Below are 19,158 nucleotides of genomic sequence, written 5' to 3'. Positions count from 1 at the left end.
CCCTAGTGAGCCTCTAGTTGACTAGCTCGTTGATCAATAAATGGTTATGGTTTCCTGACCATGGACATTGGATGTCGTTGATAATGGGATCACATCATTAGGAGAATGATGTGATGGACAAGACCCAATCCTAAGCCTAGCACAAAGATCGTGTAGTTCGTATGCTAAAGCTTTTCTAATGTCAAGTATCATTTCCTTAGACCATGAGATTGTGCAACTCCCGGATACTGTAGGAATACTTTGGGTGTGCCAAACGTCACAATGTAACTGGGTGGGTATAAAGGTACACTACACGTATCTCCGAAAGTGTCTGTTGGGTTGTCACGAATCGAGACTGGGATTTGTCACTCCGTGTAAACGGAGAGGTATCTCTGGGCCCACTCGGTAGGACATCATCATAATGTGCACAATGTGACCAAGGAGTTGATCACGGGATGATGTGTTACGGAACGAGTAAAGAGACTTGCTAGTAACGAGATTGAACAAGGCATCGGGATACCGACGATCGAATCTCGGGCAAGTATCGTACCGCTAGACAAAGGGAATTGTATACGCGATTGATTAAGTCCTTGACATCGTGGTTCATCCGATGAGATCATCGTGAAACATGTGGGATCCAACATGGGTATCCAGATCCCGCTGTTGGTTATTGACCGGAGAGTTATCTCGGTCATGTCTGCATTGTTCCCGAACCCGTAGGGTCTACACACTTAAGGTTCAATGACGCTAGGGTTATAGGGAATAGATATACATGGTTACCGAATGTTGTTCGGAGTCCCGGATGAGATCCCGGACGTCACGAGGAGTTTCGGAATGGTTCGGAGGTAAAGATTTATATATGGGAAGTCCTGTTTTGGTCGCCGGAAAAGTTTCGGGTTTTATCGGTAATGTACCGGGACCACCGGGAGGGTCCCGGTGGTTCACCAAGTGGGGCCACCAGCCTCGGAGGGCTGCATGGGCCAAGTGTGGGAGGGGACCAGCCCCAGGTGGGCTGGTGCGCCCCCCCCCCACCAAGGCCCAAGGCGCAAGGGAGAGTGGAAGGGGGCAAACCCTAGGCTCAGATGGGCCTAAGGCCCACCTAGTGGTGCGCCCCCCTCTCTCCCCCCTTGGCCGCCCCCCCCCCCTAGATGGGATCTAGGGCTGGACGCCACCCCTAGGGGTGGAAACCTAGGTGGGGGCGCAGCCCCTCCCCTCCCCCTATATATACTTGAGGTTTTGGGCTGCCAGAGACACGATTCAATCTCCTTCTTGGCGCAGCCCTACCCCTCTCCCTCCTCGTCTCTTGCGGTGCTTGGCGAAGCCCTGCTGGAGTACCACGCTCCTCCACCACCACCACGCCGTCGTGTTGCTGCTGGATGGAGTCTTCCCCAACCTCTCCTTCTCCCCTTGTTGGATCAAGGCATAGGAGACGTTACCGGACTGTACGTGTGTTGAACACGGAGGTGCCATCCGTTCGGCACTAGGATCATCGGTGATTTGGATCACGACGAGTACGACTCCATCAACCCCGTTCACTTGAACGCTTCCGCGTAGCGATCTACAAGGGTATGTAGATGCACTCTCCTTCCCTCGTTGGTAGACTTCTCCATAGATTGATCTTGGTGATGCGTAGAAAATTTTGAATTTCTGCTACGTTCCCCAACATTTTTATGCGCCCGCTAGGCGGTGGAGTAATTCTTTTTACTCAACTATACAGGTGGGAGTTCGGCTAGGTGCTAGTTAAAGGAGTAATTTTTTTACTCCTCAATAGCATTTTAGGGGATCGGCTAGAGATGCTCTAAGACTCACATATGCATGCATAAAAACGACACCATGAGGGTCCACACGCAAAACCCGAGTGCCTGGGAGACGATCGTTTTGGCGACCGTGAGGCTGACGGCTAGGGTTTCTACGGGGTGGTAGGATTCTCCGATGACGAGAGCGAAGCGACCGCGCTCTCCTCTCTCCTAGGCCAGCTTTGGTGTTTGGGCGTCTTAGATGTGCTACTATATAACTATACACTATCAAAATTTGAGTAACTGAGGAGAGCGGCGTTTTGGCACCTAGGAGCATATGCTCCTGTTTTTTAAAATGTATTTTAAAAGTATTTTGAAATGTCATAAAATTTCGGCAAAATGTTTTGGGCGTACATTTCGACATCCTATATACTCACAAAGTCGTTTCATGAAAAACGAATAATTTTTGTGTTGCATGTCAAAAAGATAAAATTTGGTGTTTAAACGGGCTTTTCACAAGACTATTTTTTTGGTCTTTTTATCCAAACCACAAAAAAATGTCGGTTTTCCCACTACAAGAAAAACTGCATGTAGAGACGCCATATTCCATAGCTAGAGACGTGCTATTTCATCTCTAGGCAACCGTAGAGTCGACTTAGTAAAGCGTCTTTGGAGCGTCTCCTCACGGACCGTCTCAAAAAATGTAGACACGCTGGCTAATCGTGTCTACATGACATGAGATGCTATATAGGGACGTTCAAAAGCGTCTCTACATATGTAGAGTCGTTCTATTAGATGCGCTTATCACGTCTCTACTCACAAAGTCATTTCATTTGTCATGGGACCTGACCCCATTCTTATACACCCTATGTAGAGACCTTATATTTGTCTCTAAATATACACAAGATCCTTTGTAGCTACATAATATTTAACTTTAAACATTATTGATTTATTTCTAACTTGTATTTCATCATTTCAAATCCAGTTACTTTATCATACTACATGCCTGTGTAGAATGATCAACCAATATTATTATATATATATAATGGCATCCACCCATATCACCAGTCACATTCATAAGCAACAAATATCATTATATAAAGGGATCCACACATATCACCAATTGTATTCACAATAATCCCATTCACACAATTTTAATTAGTAGAACAAACACCTTGAGTTTAGAACTGAATGAAACCAGACATTCATATGAAAGATGCAAATAATTAAGAATCGTACAAACTAGAACTAAGTTCCCTATGAAACTAGAATCTTTACATAATACATAATACTTGTCCAATTAAAAAGTAATTCTTCTATACTCCTGGCTCCTGCAGTGCCCTCCTTTCCAAAATCTTGAGCTACCCTGAGAAAAGAAAGCTAACAGAGTGAAATTTAGAACATAAGCTTTAAGACTAATTTGAGAAGAAATATTTGGAAAGAAAGATAACAGACTAATTTGAGAAGAAATATTTAGAACATAAGCTTTACTAATTCTGCTATAATTTCAGCCAAAGACCTCTTGTTGCGATTGAAATATTTATTCTTCAAATGAGGCCTATACGCTCTCCATTCTTTTAATAGTCAATAGGATCCGGTCTTGTGTAAGTTGATTCATCTCATTGGGGTAGACAAATTTCTCCCTCAAATATTAAAATTGGCAGTCAGCAAAGTCAAATTAACAGTCTTGAATAGTGCTATGAAAATTTTACCTCAAAATTCCTGTATAATCTGTCGCACATCTCCATTTGGCCCTGCATGCAAGAGTATCACAATGGCATATAACTGGACCATATACATCACACTAGATATGTGCTTAAAAAAATTTAGCTTACAAATTATTTTAACTTGGCTAGTAGATTTAGGAGGCTTGTTTGGTAATGGATCATCAATCTCTGGAGGCCTTGTAAATTTTCTTCATTTGGTCGTACACTTTGAGCAGCCTGAACTGGGATGTTTAGGCTTCGAAGCCGTCGAGGAATCCTCGACATAATATCTTCATCAAAAAATGTTAAAATCGTATGTTACGGTCATGCATAGAAACATATGTCTAGGTTATGCATTGAACTACATTATGTAATAAACAACTAAACCATGCTATATCCAATGGGAACCTAGCAGACACTACAAGAAAACCATATAAATATCAAATGGATCTGACACAAATAGATTGCCTTCTCTGCAGATAGCTAAGTCTACTTATATATCATCTTATCCGCATTAGTTTACACGTCTGATGTCAATATACAGCCTCCTGTGTAGAAGTCACTGCACACACATAGCAACATACAGCCTCCTGTGCAATATACACGTCTGACATGGTTCATAGTTTCTGTTTCATTTTCTGCAGTTTGCTTAATAATACTGTAATTATTAGAGATCACCAACCGCCAATCAACCTAAAAATACCACCGTAGCATTAGATTGAGCACCTCAGTTTCTTCTACATATGTAATGCAAAACATATTACTGCTACCCAATAGTTGGGTGCATACACATGTATCTGCAGACATATACATGCGAGAAAACCCGGATTGGATTTTATCCCCACAGACCCCACCCATGAGAAGCAACTTTCTTCCCTTGAATATACCCAGAGGCCTCTTCTCCCTCCACCCATTATCTATAGATGTAGGTACAAACATGTGGTAGATTTTATCATTACCTGCCGTGAAATCTGACATCTTGTCCCTTGCAACAACCACCGTTGACCTAGTCTTAGCACCCTACAAAAGGATGTGTCAGAAATGATAAAATAGACATCAACCCATGTTAAATGAGTTAAAAGGTCAGTTGTATATTGACATCAATGGATCTGACACAAATAGATTGCCTTCTGTGTAGAAGTCACTGCACACACATAGCAACATATAGCCTGTAAACAACAATCTTTTAGTGAAAAATCTGAGAGCTGCTGGTTGAAGCTCCCTTCAGCAAAGATGCAAGAATCAAAACTACCGAAATAGTAGGACTGCACTAAGCTGGGGTAGGAAATAGGATAGAATAAAATTACTACAAAATAGCAGAGTATGTTGCAGCCTGTACAACTAAACACTATCATGTTTTATGCTCCAGTGTAAATGGAATGTGTGGTTATTGGGATCTAACACCACTTGTACTACTTTTGAGTTTTGCCATATAAAATTTTTATTGGACCAAATAGTTGCTCACATCTTTCAAGAAAATTCTGTCAGAATTGATTTCTAGGCAAGCAAGCAATTCAACAAACACTTAGAGTGCATTGCCTACCTAAAGGAAGTAACGAGACGAATGAGAAGAGGATCAAGACTTGAGATGAATATAAATTGAGGAGGCCACTTTGGTTGATATAATGGTAAAACTGTAAGGGCTGTGGGATTCAAGGCATCACCTCCTTTGATGTGGTGGATGTTGAAGATGCTCTGGATGGAGCGACTGCTTGCAGGGCGGTGTGCCGGCGGAACACGCGGCGGAGCTTCGGGTGAACGATGAGACCAACGTGGATGCAGCTTCATGATGGGAGGAGGACATCGGGAGGAGCACGACTTCGTGACAGAGAGGACGACGGACACCGACGGGGCTCTAACTACCGAGCTTGTCGATCGAGGAAAACGGGAACCGCCTGCGTGCAGAGCTAGCGGGGGAGGGCAATGCTTCAAGGTGAGGCTGCCACTGCTCGGGGTGCAGGAATGGGCGGGCGCAGGGTGGTCTCGCCGGCGCAGATTGGAATCGGGAGGTTGGATAATGGGGGAGGTGGGGAGATGGCGCGCGGCGTAGAAAAATATCCGGCGACATATATGGAGATAAAAAATTGAAAGACCCGGGAAACATTGCGCGGTAAAAAAAATAAATTAGTAGCACCAACTTTTTTGTTAAACAAAAATAGTCCCGGACATCTAATTGTTATGTACTTCCGTGAACGTCAAACTTGGTTAAGCAAAATAATCCAGGAGCGCTAATTAACCACATATATGGATTGTGTTAAAAAACAATGGACAAATTTCTTTTTGTGTTCCGTTTATTGGCTCAATATCTATTATTCATTCTTTTTGCAAAAATATCAACAAATATTTGCATAAAAAACTACCGATCTAGTCATCATCTTTCAAGACGGTGCAAAGAACATTACAAGTAAAAATTACAACCAGATCCATAAACCATCTAGCGACGACTACAAGCAGTGGAGTGAGCAGAAGGCGCGCCACCATTATCGGCTCTCACTCAACGGAGCTGGTCAAACCTTGTTGTAGTAGACAAACAAGTAGTCATCGGGCTAAGGCCCAATAAGACCAGCACACCAGAACATCAGCCACCACCAATAAAGAGAATCGTTTAGTGGAAGGATGCAATCTCAAGACACACGAACACAGACAAACGAAGAACGGATCCAAGTAAATGCATTGAAGAGAAACACCCACCGAATCTCGCGAGATATGCGGAGACACACCTACACACGCCATCAGATAATGCTTGATGCATCACCAGAACGGGGGCTAAGCAGGTAGAACCTTATTCCAACTTCGAAGAGACGCCGCCTCGTCTTCCCAAGGAGGGCACAACCGTAAAGAAAAGAAAACAGAGCAAGAACCCTCCTGTCGACAAGGGTCGAGATGCATCGCACCTCCATGGCTCTAAAACCACAGAATATGAAGCCGATTTGTGTCAGCGTCGATGGGAGGCATGAAATCCCAGATCGGCCTCGCGCAAGACACACGAGATGAAGGGTAACTTTATTGGGTAATATATGTATCCAAGTAATATCCACAAAGTTTAATAAGAAATAGAAAGACAGTGGAAGATTGAAGGGGCAGAGTGCGACTCGCAACAATAAGGGTGGCATTCTCAAGCCATGGGTGTGACTCGGGCTGGACTAACCGAGCGGGCTTTTCGGCCTCCATGTGGCTCCCTCTGGATCGGACTGTTCAGTCCCACACAAGGTCCTTATTAATGCGACGGTCGACGTTGTCGACCAAACATGCACCCCCTGGTCACGATGTGTATTTGGCCCGACCCAAATAGCACAGGCTCCCTCTTCCCATTTTTTGTTTATCTTTTGCTTTTTTTTTCTGTCATTATTTTTATTTTTTCATGTTTCTTTTTCTTTCCTCTTTATTTACCACAGCAGAGGACATTGTTGTCTACAGAGAGACGCGGCGCATGCGGGGGTGTCGAACTGAACGGGATGAGAGAAGGGAAGACTCGAGCTGCTGGTGAAATCAAATGGCAACCAGCGCCAGATCGGACGGCTAGCTAGCTGGATGATTTTCTAGAAAAATCAACCGGCTGATTTGTAGTAGCCGCCTTAAAATATTCTCAATATATATACTACAAAAATTTACAAAATGTTAAACAATTATTTGAAAAATGTTGAACAAGTATTTGAAAAAAAGTAATCAAGTATATAAAAATGTTACAAAAGTATTTGAAAAAATGTTGCACAAGTATTTGAAAAAAATATTGAACAAGTATTTGAAAAACTGTTGAACATGTGTATAAAAATGTTGAGCAAGTATTTTAAAAGTATTGAGCAAGTATTTCAAAAAGGTTGAACAAGTATATAAGAATTTAGAATGAAAAAGAAAAGGCAACAAAGAAAAACGAAGAAAAATGAAAACTGAAAATGAATCAAAATAAACTAAAGAAAAAGGTAAATGAAGAAAAATGAAGAAACAGATGAAAAAGCATGGAGAAGAAAAAAAAGATGAAAAATGAAATAAACAGAAGAAAGAAGAAATGAAACAAAACAAAGAAACAAACAGCAAAAAAGAATGACAAAATGGAGAAGAAAAATAATAAAAGAGAACGAAAAAAGTAAAAAAAATCAAAGAAAAACCAGCTTGAATCGCCTCAAGTACGACCCGCACCTACAACTTATCACCAACGTGACTAGGGCGGAGTGGTAGCGGCATCCGCAATGAGAGCTCCTCCTTGGCGCCTTCAGCGCCCGCTGGCGATTCCAGCGCCCACTGTGTCACTAGCATGGGCCTGGTCCAGCAGCGAACGCTGGCTGCTGCCGCTCGCTTGATCGCTGGCTATTGCTGCCCGCTCGATCGCTGGCTCCCGCTTGATCTTTTTGTCTTCATTCTAAAAACTGCTACAGTACAGACTATTTTTCTTAGAAAAACCGGTTTGCTACTACATGTAGTCTTGTCTTAGAAAAAAGTTCATCCACTTTAAAAATAAGTTCATTGAATTTGAAAAAAATTCATCATGTTTCAAAAAAGTTCATCGAGTTTCAAAAAAGTTTATCGAGTTTGAGAAAAAGTTCATCGAGCTTCAAAAACTGTTCATCAAGTTTGAAAAAAGTTCACTGAGTTTGAAAAAAGTTCATCGAGATTCAAAAAAGTTCATCGAGATTTTAAAAAAGTTCATCGATTTTAAAAAAAAGTTCATCGAATTTGAGAAAAAGTTCACTAAATTTTGAAATATAAATTTCATCGAATTTGAGAAAAAATTCAATCAATTTTGCAACAAACCCAGGAAGAAAGAGAACAAAGAAAAACGGAAAATGGAAAAAAGAAAAAGGAAAAAGGAAAAAAAAGAAAAGACAAGCAAGAAAAGAACAAGAAAGATGCATGTAACCACATTAGGCTTGCTAGCGTGGTGGTTAGTGATGTGTACTGTGAAGCAAAATGGGCCTGGCCAAAAAATGCGACGCGAGGAGAGGGGGTATCCGCCCGATTGCGGGAACAACTAAAACGGGCGGTTAAGGCGCCAAATAGAATTTAGCTGCGGTCGCCCCCTCTTTTTCTTACTATTTGTGTCCGTTAATGGGCTAGCCCAATACAAAGCGGGAGAGGAAAAACCTTCAGTCAGAGCAGCCTGTCGTCTTGCTTAATGCGAGAAATAGACAGCGATTGGTGGCTTTCGTTGACCTACACGAGAAATAGGGTTTCCCATCCCAATCAGGTATCGCAATTAGCCGATCTAGGTCGTCTTATTAGGCCCAACTAAACAGCACCCAGTTTGTTGTTTGACCGGTCTGGTCGATCGGACCAAGAAAAGGTCCAAGCCCACGCCACAACCGCCCTAGGCTAGGGTAGATGCTGCGCTATGTTTGTTCCCGAAAATCCTATCTATCGCACTACGTGGTAGATTGTCGCTAATTCGCACAGAGGTAGCGACGACCGGCGAGAAAGACGGGTCGGCCCAATTATCAGTAAAGAACGCACTACAATACCGGCCGGTTTGTGGAACCTTCTAGGAGGTTCGCAACCGGTTTTCTGGTTTTTCTTTTTCCCTGTTTCTCTGTTTTCTCTCCTTTTTTAGTTTTCATTTTCATTTTCCTTTCTTTTTTCCTTTTTTTCTTGTATTTCATTTATCATTTTCAGGTTTATTTTCTTTTTCAACAAATGTTTAGAAATTTAAAAAATTTTGCCTTGATATTATTTTTATTTTTAAGAAATTGTTCTTATTTTCAAACTTTATTCACAGAATCTAAAAAAGTTTGCATTTTAAATTTTTGTTCACAATTTAGAAAATGTCCAAAAATTTGAAAAGATGTTCCCACTTTCTAAAAAAATCACAAATGCAAACAAATGTTCATTTTTCGAAAATCTATTCAGAAATTGAAAAAAATGTTTGGATAATTTCGAAAAAATGTTGGCATTTGAATTTTGTTCACAAATTCTATTTTTTGCGGGAATTTCAAAAGGTATTCCAACTTCCAAATTTTTTACAATTCCGAAAATAGTTAATGTTTCAAAAAATTGTTCGCAAATTATAGAATTGTTCGTGGAATTTCAAAAAATGTTCAAGTTTTGATATAATTTTACTTAATTCTGGAAAATGTCCGAGTTAAAATTTTTGTTCCTTTTATCAAAAACTTGTTTACAATTTTGTAAATTGTTCTCATTTTCAAATTTGGTCCTTTTTCAAAAAAATGTTTAAGTTTCACAAAAAAAATTAAATTTTAAAAAATCTGGACAGAAATTTGTAATTTCCATGTTTTAAAAAACAATTTACTTTTTTCAAAAATAAAATCATGCTCAATTTTAAATTGTTTAATCTATTTGCAGTTTATGGTTGATAGACATTGAGCTGCGATTTTAGATACGAAATATCACTAATTAGAGCATCTCTAGCAGATACTTTAAAACTCCAGTGAACTGCGTATACAGGACGGGCCAAAAAAATGGCTCGATCAGATCCCGAAAAAATGGCCCAGCTCGTAATTTTTTTAGCGGAGGCCCATAAACCACCCCCGTTTTCCGCTATATATTTGGAACCTCCTCCCTATGACGAGAAATCATCTCCCCTTCGGCAGTCATTTCTTGCGCCTCCGGCCACCGGATCTCTCCCGCGATGTCAACCGCACATGCAGGGCGTGGCGGCGGTGATGGTCTCGGTCGTCGCGGAGGCTTCGGGTATCACGGTGGAGACGTCGCGCGTGGTGGCTTCGTTACCCGCAAGCGCCGGAATGATGACGTGGCAAGCGGGTCCGGCCTCCGCCCTGCCGTGTCAGAGAAGTAGAGAGGCGGCGTGCACGCGTGGCGCCAAGCCCCGCCGCACCGGAGCGAGTTCGCGTGCGTGGACGACCTTTCGGCGCTGCGGCCGGCTCTTCAACGCAGCGATCCAGCGCCGGCGCACGACCGAGCGGGCATTCTTTGAGGCAAGGGCCGCCACCGCCGCCTGAGATGCGGCTGCGCAGTTGCTGGCGGCCTGGGAGGAGTACCAACTTCAAACCCGGCTCTACCGTTCGTTGATCTACAACACGCTGCACGGAGGCCAGCCGCTGCCTGCCGAAGTCATCTCCAGCGACGAGGACGACGAGGGCAACTCCGACGCATAGAACCCCAGTGATGTTTAATTAGAAGTAGACCCCCGCGTAGTATGAACTACTTTAATTTCCAGTTAAACTATGTTTAATTAGGTTGTATTTGTGGAACTCTTGTGAACTCTTGCTATGTATGACTATGTTTAATTATGGCGCGAACTTACTAGTTTTTAAAATTATGTTGAATTCCGGTGAACTATGCGGGGTCTGTTATGTCTTCGCGCTTGTCGTCCTGCAAAATTTGTTTACGGAAGTCCATAAACCAATTTTGTGGATCGTTCGGTTGCGGGATCTGCTAGAGATGTTCTTTTTGTGGCTAGCGTCGTTCTTTACTAACAATAGGTCCTTTGTTCGACCCGTCACAAAGACTGTTTCATGGGAATTTCTGGTAACTTCCTTTTAAGTTTTTTCTCTTTGTTTTCTTTCTTTATGGTTCACGCTGCAAATCTAAACCAAGACCATGCTAGTATTGGTGGTTAGCACAGCGCCCACCTCACTAGGAGGTAGAGCGTTCGAATCCCATCCCCATTGCCCTCTTTTTCTCTTTATTTTTCCCTTCCCGCGGCAACGTCGGCCATCTCCTTCCCCTCCCATTCCGACGCCGCCTTACTCTATTCTTAATAACTTAATAATTCAAAAAAAAAATTGAAGTCTTTTACTGTTTTTTTGCGGGGGTACAGATTTCTCAAGTCTAGGATAAGACTAGAGTCGCACACTAAAATGTCTCACAAATCGTCTCTAAGTTAATTAAAAGTAAATACTTATTTTCTTAGAAGCTAATTATAGGAAAAAGGATTGTGACGCTCCGTAAACGTCTTAAGAAGCGTCTTTAGGTCGCTAGTGTCCATATGCTTAGAGACGAATAAAATAGCGTCATAGAAAAAGTGACCATACATGGTGTTTTTGTTGTAGTGTCCGTGAAACTTGACGTTCCCACAAAGAATATCGGGATGGACACGCCAATTTTTTGTTTGAATTTTTTTGACATTTTAAAATATTTTTCCCAATAGCAGGAGCATATGCTCCCATGTGCCAAAGTACATTTCTGTGAGTGACTAGGATTTACTAGTTGAACATCTGGCTTATTGCCTTGTGCTGTTCACACTGATTCTAAAATGATAATCATCATAAAGCAATAATATTTATGCACTGAATCTGAAAAAGAAGGCTAGTGGCGTAGAGTTGCTTACAAGTCTGCTACATGCTGTGAACACTGACCATTGCAGTATGTGTCATTTCAAAGGCCAACAAGCTTCTATCTTTAATGTTCATTAATGTCTATTTCTCCCCTAGCAAGTTTCCTTACTTTGTTGACTACTCCCTCCATCTGGGTTTATTATGCACCTTCTTTTGGGCTAAAGTTTGACCATAGATTGAACTAATACAACTTAAACTATTCACAAAAATTATTCCATTGCAAACCTCTTTCAAATACAAATCCAGCAATATACTACTAGCCGAATTATGGAATCCAGCAAAATACTGCTAGCCAAGATATGAAAGGTGTCGGCGGATGACTCTAGCTATGGCTGGGGAAGCGGTTTATATAGTAATGTTCGGCGGTAGAGGGATGGACGGCTGGCACCATAGGAGACGCCTCGAAAACCGCATGCCATCAATGTGGGCGGCAGACGGACGGACGAGCGGTTGTCCTGTCATTTGAACGTGCAACAGTCTCCTGCACTAGAAAGTGGCGCGGGCGGCTCTATCTCTCAGCCGGCGCACCGCTTCAATGCCGGCGCCAGTGAGTGCTCGCGTCCGCTCAGGTCGGGCACGAATGCGGTCGCTCACGCTCTGGAGTGGTGCTGACTGAAAAATCACAGGAGAGGGGAGGGTTTTGGGTGGGCCAGGGTGGTCAAAAGAGGACTTGGGAGCAGTCCGGACTCCCGCAAAGTCCTGGTGCTCGCATTTATTCATGGATTATTTCAGGATTTCTGTCGATGCGCATTCAGTTGGAGGAGACGTTCCCGTTGATGACGAGGTGCCTATGGTGACTTCATAAATTTCAAGATGATATACCGGCTCACTCTTTCGGAGATGCTCATAGGGATAGGGTGTGCGTGTGTGTGTTTATAAAGATGAGCGTATATATGTGTATATGAGCGCTTGCGTCTGTACTGTATTAAAAAAGAAAAAGATAAGAATCCGTGTGGAACGTGACAACATGTAGTCCCGAGTCCAGGTGGTACGCGTGACCTAAACCTAAACAAAGTAGGAGACTTGGCTTGGCTACGGCCCCTCTTCGTTATATAGTCACCCGCCCCAAACCAGCAACGAAAGAGATCCCCCCCCCCCCCCCCCCCCCCCCCCCCCCCCTCTAATAACGTATCTAGTAAAGCAATGGCGGGCAAGAAGGACGAGGTTTCGATGGACAATATGCTGCAGGAGGCGGAGCTCGTCATCAAGCAGGGTGCGGACGTATCCATGGCCCCTGCAGCACAATCTTCAGGTGGAAACAAGGGCAAAGTTCGGCTGTCGAATGCCGAGATCAGGAGCATCATTGCCCATTTGCCCTCAGGCCGGAGCAACACCCTAGAGCCGATTACCTGGATGATCTGGCAGAGAATTTTCCTCCGGAGTGGATTGGGGAAAGGAAGCGTGCCCATGCCAACAGTGTAAAGCTTTTCAAGAAGCTGGACGACTATTTCGAAGAGTACCGGCATGAGGTCATCGCGTCTGTGCAGGAGAAGGGCTACTTCGAGGTCAATGAAGAGCTCATTGCTAACAGGGAAAGAGACAATGAGTTGAATCTGGAACTACAGAGGAGAATTCTCTCGCCTATTTCTGCCAAGTATTGTGCTACCCCTGAGGACAGGATAAGGGATGCACACGCTTATACTCCGTACGTTCATAACCAAGATGATGATCTTGTTGAAGATCTTGTGATTGATGGTGAAGTCGTGTTTCTCAAAGATTAAACTTGAAGGATCACATGCATGCGGTTGTTGAGTCTAATTGACAAGAGGGCTCGTTTGCTCCAATCTCCATCTATATATGTATTTATTTGTAGGTACTATATGACATATAATCTGTTGTTATGGATCCTTCCATTCATACATATTATCTTTGTTTCATCTTTGTCAAAAAATTATCTTTGTTTCATAAGGTCTACGGTCTGGCTGAAAACTTTTCGATAAGCCGAAAATTCATCCATCCATATTGTTCAATCCCCAAGTGTGTTACGTTAAGGTTGTATCTCACAAACGTGGTTTATATTTACATCACTGCTGTGCTACTATATATTGCAATGTGGTTGCTGCTGTCGCCGACTCCGGAGGTACTCTTGCTTGTGCAATGAAGATGGTTTCGGCTCCCAAAACAGTTCCTTTCTTCTGTTTTCTTGCTGTTGATGCTTATTAGTTGACCATTAACTTTGTGAGCCTAAATGAATTGTCGTGTTCTACTATAAATTAGAAGTAGAAACTACTGGAAAAATGGCTTTTAGCCCACTACCGAGCTCTTGCCTGTTCAGCGACTACCGAATACGACTCTGGGCAAACAGCAGGACACTGCAGATGGGAGGCACTACCGACCCCCGCGCAGAACGTACTCAGCAAACACGAAGGAACTCAGTCAAAGGCACCCTACAAAATAGGAGCCACGATGGCATGGCCATTTGCAGCTGATAGCCCTGTGAGGCTAGGCAACTTTTGCCGATACCCCGTTGAAAAGTATTCGGCAAACTTTGCGGTATTTTAACCGCCCAACCCCAGTCGCCACTCACACAGAATCATATCCATCGTGGCAGGCAAGCCACCGCCGGACCTCCCTTCCACCGCCGGGCCTACTCATCGGCCGCTAGCCACCGCCGCCCGAGCCAACCGGCCGGATCCGGTGTCGCCCGATGCTGGTCGCACCCTCCTTGCCACACGGCTCCCCAAGCTCGCCGCCAGCCACCCCTACAACCTCGTCGGCTGACACCTCTATCACCTCGTCGCCGCCCACCCCTGCCACCTCGTCGCCAACAACCCCAAGGTGAGCTTGCTAGGGCTTCTCCTTTCTTTTCTTTTCTTTTTCTTTTTTGCTATTTATCACAATACTTTTACATATGAAAAGTCAATATATATGCCATGACATGATGATATGGATGATATATATGAAATCATATATGGACAGTGATAACTACCAAACGTTCGGATTTTATCAATAGATCTGAATGATGGTATACATGCATGCATGCAGGTCCCGTGCCAGAGAAATGCATGCAGGTGTTATTCTCAACTTTTAAGCATGCATTCATATAAAACAAAAAAAATCCGATGTCAGCAAAGGTTTCATGTAAAACTAAAATTCAAAATATTTTGTAGCTCAAATCGTCGCTCCGATCGGAAAATTGTTTTCATATAAAAGATTCATCGCGATGAGACCTTCAAAACTAGATACCATGTGGTGTGTTTCGACAACTTTTTTTTGGGTAAAATTTACCACACGTGTGTTATGTAAGTTATCATGTCAGTTGTGTCTAAGTTATCATGTTGTTTACACATAAATTACCAGGGAATAAAAAATAGTTTCTCACACATTCTTTTCACATGCACATGCATGCATTAGGAAAAAAATTGATGCCATCCTAGATACTACCCTATTTCAAACTTTAAAATGCTTTATAGCTCAAATTGTCGGTCCGATCAAAAAATCGTATTCACATAAAAAAATCTATCATGACAAGACCTATGAAACTAGATCACATATTGATATGTCCTGACAACTTTTTCGTGTAAATAGTTACAAGGCCCGACCTAAGTAAGTTATCAGCTCGGACGTGTGTATATTATCATGCTATTTACACGTAAGTTATCATGGTAAGTTTTCAACAATTTTTTCGGGAGAAAAGTTACCGCGTGAGTTACCACGTCTACGGTCTGTCTATTACCCGATAAATCACGAGTGGACATGCAGCCACGCGAGGCTGTTATCACACCCGTCCATCGCGTTGTGATGCATGTGTATTCGTATCACCGATCCGGTATATGCATTTCTTAGGATGATTTTTTTCTAATAGACGATGTATTCCCAACATCAATGAGTGACCGTGGCCACCGGGCAGACTAGAGCAGCTCATTTATTTGTAGCAGGCAACATGGACCGCCGGTGTGCATTTTCAGCTGGGTGCCACCATGGGTTGCAGGGGGCTGGGTGGCTTCATGGGTGTGCATGAGCCATTCGAGTTGTCTTGGTGTCCAATTAAACCTCTATCGGTCGCACGTGAGATACTTATTTCCGTGTCTATGATATGGTAGAGGTAATTAGAGCTTGCGTAGTTAGCAACCGCGCGGAAAATAAACATTTTATAATGATGGTGTATACATGCAACCGTTTGATACATTATTGGTAGTAGACCATTTTGAGAGGTGGCGATGGACCGAGGCGTGCGAAGCTGGAGTATTGTATAAACATACACCAATAATGGTCGAGCTAAGAAAACAAAAAACAAATGTGATAATAACCACATGAGACCACATGTGCATTTGGTGAACTATTAGGACGTGGTACCTTATCCTAACTGCTCACTAAGTGAACTTTGCTTCTCCTCCGGAAGCTCCACTAATAGTGTAGTTCATGTGATTTTTTTCATTATTTTTGATACAGTTCACCACTCAATCTCTTCAGATGTGTGCATGCACTGAACGACATATCCATCAACGGAACAATGCGTAGCAGCTAGAATTCAGTAATCGAGAGCAGTTGAATACACTGCACAACATCATTTGCATTTACCATTCATTGAAACATCGCATTATGAGGATGTGTGCATTAACTCCAACTGGCAGATTAGCCAGAACCGTGGCATGGGCTGCTAGCATCCAATGCTGTATCCATACGAAAATTAATGTGCCTGGTCCACTTCCTGGGCGTATAGACGATGTATTCGAGAAAGCTGGTTAATAAGGTGCCAGGTATTGCGAGTGTGGCTATAATAAATAGCAATCGCGACACGCTCACGGACGCACTGGATTACAGCATCGCGTGGCCGCATGTCCCAAAATCCGCGTCCGTCTATTACCATATTATTTACACATAAGTTATTGAGGGTATGTTTTTTTCAAGCAAGCCTCCTCCTCGAGGTCAAAATTAGAACGATGTTTGTAGTGAGTTATCAAGTCTATGATGCTTATATTTCCATACTATTTACATGGAGATATCAGGAGGGGAGCTATGTCTAAAAAAACTTCATCCCCTTCCCCACCCCTGAGTGAAAGTTATTGTGATGTTTTGTGAGTGAATTATTGCGTATACGGTGCATACATTGTCATGCTATTCATATGGAAGTTACCGGTAGTACGTTGGTAAACAACCCCCCTACCCCGGTATGTTTTGAACTTTTTTTTGCCCCGGACATGTTTTAAACAATTCTTTCCGTGGGTTAAAAACTTACCATGGTGTTTGCACCTGAGTTATCGGGTCTACGTTGCATATATTACCATGCTATTTCCACAGAAGTTACCAGGAGTTTTTAGGGTACGTTTTCCATAACATTTTCACTAGTTCAAAAAGTAAACATGGCGTTTGTATCTTAGTTATCAACTATACGGTGCATACATTATATGTTGTTTACACAGAAGTTATCAACAAATCTTTTCAATAACTTTTTCCTCTCCGGTCAAAGTTATCACGGTGTTTATGCATGAGTTATCAGGTGTGCAACGTGTAAACTATCATGCTATTTACACAGAAGTTACCGGAGGATGTTTTCACCAACTTTTTCCTCTCGGGTCAAAATTATCACGGTATTTGTGCATGAGTTATCAGGTTTGTGATGTGTTAATTATCATGTTATTTACACTAAAAGTACCGGGGGTGTATTATACCATATGTAGCCCGATAACTACGAAAATAATCATGCTGATAACTATAGTACATCTAGTCTAATAACTAAATAATAACCATGTTGATAACTATAGTACATCTAGTGCCGTAACTATTTACACATAATTTATAGGGTATGTGGTATGTGTATTACTTTGCTTTGTACACAAAAGTTAACGTGGTATGTTCAAACCACTTTTTTCGAATTAAAATTATCATGGTGTTTGTATGTTAAGTTATCAGGTATGTCATACGTTAATTTCCATGATATTTACACCGATGTTATGGGGTATGTGTCAACAACTCTTTTATTTTTCCATTACATGCAATAGCCAGTGACCGAATGATGCAGAACCTGCTCGACAGAAAACCAAGACAAATTTGTAATGCAATGTGGAATGTGCGGGGCGAAATAAAACCAAAAAAGACCGAGTAGGGAGGAATGGATCGAGGGATGCGAATCAAGTCAATACTATTGATGCACCTTCGTGGAGTCTTTATTGACCGCATCACTAACATCATCCTTGCAAACTGACAAAGCGTCTGCGAAGACATGACTCAACCTTCACCACTCAACGCAACACCCATCAGGGTCGTGTCTCGTGTAGACACCAAAATTCCTCGACACATGAATAATATTGCTCATCAAAATGGTCGCGAAGACACCAACATATGATGAACTAGAGAAATCTAAGAAAAAAAAGAAAAAAATACCTTTCATTGTTGGTGCGGAAGTAAAGAAGTAACGAGTGTTCAAAGATCTCTTTCTATTCAATAGTCAACAACAACTGTTGGGTGAGATGGCTAGTGCGTTCAGTACTTTGCTCGGGATCGAGACGTCGTCCGATCTGAAATTAGCGGCATCCGATCCGTTCAGATCTGATGCTTAATACCGAACGTGTGGAAAATACAAATTCTGATTAGAGGTAATATCACAGATGGTGCTTAAACTTGCCACCAATGTTCACTTTAGTGCCTGAAGTTGAAAAATACACCGAACTGGTTTCAAAACTTGGCACGAGCGTGCAAATACAGTGCTAATCCTATTAATAGACTTTTTACGCTGACGTGGTAGTTCGCTTAGCATGCACAGACAACCTCGCCCTAGCAAACTGGAACTACTGCCAGTATGCCATACATTTTCTCGTGCCTATTAATGAAAACAGATCCTTTTTCTTAGAATAATGAAAACATTTCCCTTTTTTTAGATAAAGAGACATGGATGTGGGTTTTAATCGGCTCAGCAGTGCAGCCCAGTTTGCGCATGTTAGTTTCATTTAGAATTTTGTAAAAAAGTTTGTAAATTATAATCACAGTAATACAAATATTCACATATTTGTTTTAAACGTATCCTATAAATAAAATGGTATTTCGGATTATAAAAATGGCTGTACAATTTAGAATTATATAAATATTTTCTATACTACAATTCATAAATATTATTTTAACTACATAAACATTTTAGTAGTTACATGTACATTTTTAAGATTCATATTGTTTAAGAAATTTTCAATAATGTAAAATGTTCATAAATATGCAAAATTTAAAATTTTAGTTTATAAAAAATATTCACTCCAGACTATAGTTTAATTATAAAAAATATGAATATATGACACGATGAAAGTTATACACATGTTTCTCGCAAAAATAGAAAGTTATACACATGTGAACATTAATAAAAATGTTTCTACTTATAACTTTTCTTTCAATTAAGCATAATCCAAGCATGCATAATATTTTGGAATTTACTCAAAAAATTAAGTTTTTTATAATTATTTTTTCATATACTAAGCAATTTAGAAAATTTATTTACTAAAAGCTTTAAATATAAATCACATGTAAATAGCTGACTATTTTTTAAATTACATGAACATTTTAGTT

This window comes from Triticum aestivum, chromosome 7A (assembly GCF_018294505.1).
Source record: "Triticum aestivum cultivar Chinese Spring chromosome 7A, IWGSC CS RefSeq v2.1, whole genome shotgun sequence".
Lineage (NCBI taxonomy): Eukaryota > Viridiplantae > Streptophyta > Magnoliopsida > Poales > Poaceae > Triticum > Triticum aestivum.
The sequence above is the reverse complement of the archived record's forward strand: the minus strand, read 5'-3'. Positions refer to the sequence as shown.